At 36.1% G+C, this 6669-nt stretch overlaps 1 protein-coding gene across 9 annotated transcripts in view; it reads right to left on the reverse strand.

Annotated features, from left to right (window-relative positions):
- The window catches only part of mag (myelin associated glycoprotein), a 31181-nt gene that overhangs the window by 15981 nt on the left and 8531 nt on the right, over nt 1–6669 (reverse strand). For 4 of the 9 annotated variants that reach the window (XM_073862690.1, XM_073862685.1, XM_073862687.1 and 1 more), the window contains exon 2: nt 1019–1116. The gene's annotated coding sequence lies outside the window, so the exon portion shown is untranslated. Of the gene's footprint in view, nt 1–1018; nt 1121–6669 lie in introns of all 9 variants that reach the window. The other 5 variants (XM_055196983.2, XM_055196982.2, XM_073862686.1 and 2 more) reach the window with 3 other exon arrangements.

The raw sequence follows: 6669 nt of genomic DNA on the forward strand, positions 1-6669 counted from the left end.
TATATATATATATATATATATATATATATATATATATATATATATATATATATATATATATATATATATATATATATATATATATATATATATATATATATATATACAGTACATGTTCATTATTATATAAAAATTAAGTGGCAGAAATATAAGCACACACTTTAAGCAAAACACACACAAAAAAAGTCAGGTTACACTGTGAGACAAAATGGTCCCCTAGCTGGCACTGGGGTGGTTCCCTATCAAAAAGTACACCTTGGTACCTAAAATACCTCGTATTAATACCTCAAAGGTACACAAATGTATACATTGGACCTTTTAAAAGGGATTTTTGACCATTTTTGTCTGAAAATTTATATTTTTAAATCATAAAACATTTGGCATAAGAAAAAAGTAATTACTGCACTGAATGTTAGTATCTACATGCCTGTTGTTAATGCTATCCATTTTAGCTAGGACACTAACTTAAAGTAAACTTTCATTGCAACTGGTTAACAGTATTGCAAAAGTTTATGAGGACAGATCAAGCATTATTTGTTTCTGCCAACTAATTTGAAATATTATATATAATCTACTCATATAGTTCAATACAATGACTTTATCATTAACTATAGCTTTTCTTACCAAATACTTTTTGGGTCCACTTTAAAATATACATTCACAAGTCAACTAACAAATGCCACACACACAAAACATTTTAAAGATAGCAACACCATGTATACAGCTTTAAAGGCAGTGCAACAATAAACCCATACAGAATTGGTTCATCAAACAAACAACTCAACTTTTTTCCTCAATAATTAAAATCAAGTAATTACATTGGCACCAGCTGTTCCAGTAAGACAGAACTCATTTATATGCCCATCACATAAGAACTAAGTGGCAGTAAACTGCTGTTATTTTAAGCTGAAACCCTGGCACTAGCATGAGAAGGATGAAGCAATCCGCCAGCCAGATACAGAAACAAACAATCCATTCATGCACCACAATTGAGTCACACAACATCCAGAGCACTTGCCTCATACCAGGTCCAGATTTAAATCTTGGGTTCTTGTGAAGGGAATGAAGTGTTCCTCTGATGGTTCTTCTCTGCTCCTGGTTCTTCTGCTTGAGCTCCTTTCTCAGAGGTGAAGAGAATGGAAGACGACACAAAAAGAGGGAGGGAGGGAGAAAAGATTGAGAGTTTTAGCTAAAAGCTGGGTGAATGTGTGCCGTGGGCAGGTTTGAATATGCAGTTATTTCTCTCCATGCATTCTTTCCTGTGGCCCACACGTGCATTCTTTTTCATGACATCCCTGAACCCTGTTTTTTGAGTGTCTGTCTGGGGCATGACCGTCCTTCATGGTTTTTGGGTATTTTTCCGCTATAGGGATTGGATGATACAGTTGTGCTTAAGATAGAAAAGGTGGTTACAGCTTTGGTGTTGTTGTTTGATGTTTAGATCATATTAAATTTGTCGCAAATAATGCAGTGTTAAAATTCTAAAAAAAAATGAACTTACAATTAAAATGAACCCTGTTTACTTATATTGTGTTCATTTTTTTTTTAAATATCAATTAAAAGTGGTTTATACTCGAAAATATAACTTTGAAACAACTGCTGATGTCACTGAGCACTCACTGGCTATTGGGTAATATTGGTGTAATGCCGAAGATGATGCAGTTCCTGATCGATAAAGTCCAGCCCTAAATATTTTGCATTGAATCTGTTTTACTCTTAAACAGAAAATTGAAATAATTACAATTAAATACCGAATTTAATGACATCAGTTTATCTCTTTAACATGCGAAGATAGAATTCAGAAGTGAATTAAAATCATAAATGATTTTCAAAACAACAAAAATATTATTAATAACTGGCAGCATTTCTACCTGTAGTCAAACGTAACCAAAGGCAAAGTATTATTAATGGAAACCCTGAGTTACTATAAGAATGACCCTGTTTTAAACTTCTCACTTGAAGGGTGTGTTCTCGGGCTCCAGCATGGCTTTGTGTCGGAGTATAGCCGGTCCTCCGCTGGGTTATTATTTTACAAAAGTGTAAAAAGCCCTTATAATAATACGACCAAAATCTTTGTTAGTCAACAGTGATGGACATTTGCCATTGGGACTTCCATTACTGATGACAGAAGGGGTGGGTTGAACAACCGGACAACAGGGAGCCTGTGTAAGCTCAGGACGCACAACATGCCACAACACCCCACACACACACACACACGCTACAACACACGCATAAGAAGTCTAACACAGGCCGACATTTATGGTACTACGAATATAATCAAATAACCAAATTATTCATGGCTTTACTACAGTAACCATATTTTTTGTAGTAAAACCACACTGTAAATTGTTTTTAAATTTAATGAAATTGAAATTACAATTAATTTCAGCCTTCCTAACTTATGAGGAGTTGCAATAAATTATAAAAAATAAAGTTAAATTAATTCAACCTAATGCATTTTTATTTTTATAATCCATAGCAACCTCTCACAGTCAAGAAAGTTTAAATAAATTCTAAATTCAAGTTGATTAAAGGGGACATTTAAAAAGACTTTTTTAAGATGTAAAATAAATATTTGGTGTCCCCAGAGTTCATATGTGATGTTTTAGCTTAAAATACCCCACAGATAATTTATTATAACATGTTAAAATTGACACTTTGTATAGGTGCAAGCAAATATGCTGCTGTTTGGGGTGTGTCCTTTAAAATGCAAATTAGCTGATGAAATGCAAAATTTCAATGACCTATTATTTCACATGCTTGCAGAGAATGGTTTACAAAACTAAGTTACTGGGTTGATCTTTTTCACATTTTCTGGGTTGATAGAAGCACTCTGAACCCAATTTTAGCATTTAAACAAAAATCAGATTTTCCCCTTTAAACTTAAAAAATTGAAATTTTGGCCGGTCCTCACTTTCTAGCACCTCTTTAAAGGGCTGTCTGAGGGTTAAGACTTGGATTTAGGGTTGGGTTTAGGGTAAGTGTTAGGGTTAGGCACCAAGTTGTGATATATGGGGTTAGGAAAAGGTGGTAGGGATTGCATTACTGTACCTCTATGAGTGTCATTACAAGGATAGTTGTACAAATGTGTGTGTGTGTGCAACCCATTCTCATAAAATGCGTATAAATATAGGGATGCACCGATATGGAAATTTTGGCTGATACCGATAACCGATAACTCTTTAAATTTGGGGGCCGATAACCGATATCTATAGGCCGATAAATATTCATATTATTTTCACAATGGAAAACTCGCAGACCATAGCACATCTTGACTTTGCGCTGGACTATACTCTTCTTAAGCCCGCAACACATGTCATCTTCGTGCTATGTCACAGAAAGCACCAATCAAAACTCCACATGGCCAGCAATGAGCAAGTGAAGTGGTTCAACAAACCAAAATAATCCATCATTTATCGGCTTTCATTTATCGGCCTAATTTTGCTATCAGACCGATAACCGATAATATTAAAAATAAGCAGTTATCGGCCAATAACGATATGTCGGCCGATATATCGTGCATCCCTAATAAATAGCACGCAGTGTGAAAAGTCGTGCAATACCAATTTTGCGTGCATATGATACGCCATTCCTTCCTGTTTACTTAATATGACGCATCTTTTCGTGTCGTTTCATGTATTGGTTTCTTATTATTTTGATGTATTTTTTAAACCATTACGGTTGGTTTTGGGGTTAGATTTGGGATTTGTTTTAGGATGTAATTTAATATTTAGGTTTCTCCATGTTTTTGTCTATTTTTTAAACCATGGTCATGTGGAGTTGATGTTAGATTTGTGGTTTGGGTCAGGATGTCATTTTATGTAACAAAAAGTTGTTCTAACATGAAACCCAACCCAGCAGGCATAAGACCGACCTTCAACATTGAAATATGGTTGAAATAATGTTAGTTCTTGTTTCAACGTTGAAACAAAGTTGATACAACAGTTAATGCTTAAAGGAACAGTATGTAAGAAATGTATATTAATTAATCATAAAATGGCCCTGATATGTCACTAGACATTAAGAAATCATTTTCATTTCAAATATTTATATCACTGACAACAGTGGTCTGGCCAGGATATTGTCATTTAAAAAGTGGAGTTGCAGCCCTCAACTGATGTTTATGTTGTCATTTTGTGTATTGGCCACTAACTGTGTGATTGCAGTACCAGTTTTAGCCACAAGTTTTGTGATTGCAATACCAGTTTTGGCCACAATCCTACATACTGTTCCTTTAATTGAGCCATATAACCCTATAGCCCAAGACAGCTTTCCCACCGAAGCTAAGTAGGGTTGAACCTGGTCAATACTTGGATGGGAGACCTCTTGGGAAAACCATGTTGCTGCTGATAGAGGTGTTAGTGAGACCAACTGTTGATCAACTTTGTTAGGACTCTGTGGTCTGTGTGGGTCCTAAGACCCCAGTATAGTGCTGGAGAACACTATACTGTCAAAAAGCACCGTCCTTTGGAAAAGATGTTAAACCGAGGTCCTGACTCTCTGTGGTCATTAAAAATCCCAGGATGTCATTCGAAGAAGAGTAGGGGGGTGCCCCGGCATCCTGGCCAAAACTTGCCCATTGACCTACTAATCATCCCCTTATATACTGGTGTGTGGTGGGCGTTCTGACACAATATGGTTTGTCGCATCATCCAGGTGGATGCTTCACATTGGTGGTGGTTGAGAAGATTACCCCTTTCATATGTAAAGCACTTTAAGTGCTGCAGAAAAGCGCTATAAATGTAATGAATTAATAAACGGTTGCAAAAGGTTAATAAAATGCTTTAAAATCAATGTTGAAATAATGTCAGTTGTATGTTCAACGTCTGTAAAATCAAAAGAAATTCAACCTTTTCGTTGATGTTGATTTAACTGTGAATCAACATTGAAATGCCTGCTGGAGGCGACAATGGTAAAATACATATATACATAAAACGACACAAAAAGATGAGTCGTATTAAGTGAACGAAAAGGACTGGCGTATTATATGCATGCAAAATTGGAAATTGTTGTATGTATTGCACAACTTTTCACACAGTAGGTCTCAGAATATAATATAACTAACTTGTAAGAAATGTACACTACATTCGATAAAAGTATCGAAAAAAGCATTTGGTTAATATCTTTATCTAATTTTTGAGGAGTTGGCGGAGGTGGCATATAACGGCTCTGAGCTCCTCAAATGTTCATCTGTGTAAAAAAGCAGTGCACTTTCAAACCTTTCTGATCACAGCATGCTTTGCTGTTTGCCTGCCTGTGACGTGCCTGTGTCCGCAAACCTGGGCACCCTCTAAATATACCAGAGGAGCAGATGGTGGCAAAACATGACTGCTGACCCTCCCACGCCGCATGAACAAGAACTTGTATATGAATGTGCTTTTGATAGGGCATATTCGCAGTAGCGTGCACAATTTTGGTGGGAGTGATCATAAATGGTGGCCTATGAGTCAAAACACATTATTACATAATAAAACCATCAGTATTATCACCAGATGTGTTTCGTTTTATGGAGTAACAACTACAGGCTAATGAATAATGACTGAATGCCAGCATTCAGAGCAGAGCTCACCAGCTCAGATATGAGCCCATCATATGAGTCAGACTGTAAACAAACAGCTCTCAAATTCTGCTCGGATCAGGGCATGTGTAACATCCATGAAACAGCCAGCCCACGCCAGGGTTCACCAGGGCAATGAAAGCTTTTTGCCTATTTTTACCAAAATGTTTTGTTAACATTAGTTAAAGGGCACATGTTATGCCCACTTTTAACAATATGTGCCTAGAATGTGCTTGTGACGTTTCAGCTTAAAATACCCCACAGGTCATTTATTATAGCATGTCCAATATGAGCCTAATTGGATGAAAGCAAAAAAGCACTGTTTTCATGTGTGTACCTTTAAATGCAAATGAGCTACAACTCCTCACTCCCTTACCAATAGACAGTGAGGGCTTCTGTTAAAAAATTTGATCTGATTCCTATGAATACAGCCAAAACTTTAGCCACTTTAGCGCCACAATGTGTAACAAACAAATTTAGAAAAGCTTTTGGGTAAAATTATCCAGTCAGTCCGTGGCCATGGGTGGGCTTTGTTTGTGTGACATCACATTAACAAGATAATCAAAACAGTATGTCTAATAAAACCGCTTTGGTTTAATGTAGATTCATTGTTGTTGTGTTCACACTGCCAACACATTTATGTCCAAACTAGTGATGTTAACAATTAATCGATCTTTGATTAATTGTCGATAAATTAAATCTATAAAAAATTAACGTTTGTCGAATAAGTAAGATCATGCACCGCCTGCGCAAAACACATACAGCCGGAAAAAAATATGAAGCGAGCGCGCAGAAGTTAAACTAGCCATGATCACAACAATGCTCGATGCCGAGGAAACACCTGGGCTTTTTAACGTCATGTGAGACGAGGCTGTTTTTAATCAAAACACTAACTATATTGACTCATTTTGCAATCCCACTATCATGTTTTTTAGACAAAATACAATATTTTAATTTGCGCAAGGAAGCTGGCGGTTTTAAGACACTTTTATGTCATTGGCTATATGCCACTGCATTAAAGGCTTATTGCACTATTTAAGTTAACGATTATTCGATTGATTGATTGATCATTTATTTAAAAAGTTGTGTCTGTTTAAATTATTTAATACATA

Source organism: Misgurnus anguillicaudatus, chromosome 24 (genome assembly GCF_027580225.2).
Source record: "Misgurnus anguillicaudatus chromosome 24, ASM2758022v2, whole genome shotgun sequence".
NCBI classification, from domain to species: domain Eukaryota; kingdom Metazoa; phylum Chordata; class Actinopteri; order Cypriniformes; family Cobitidae; genus Misgurnus; species Misgurnus anguillicaudatus.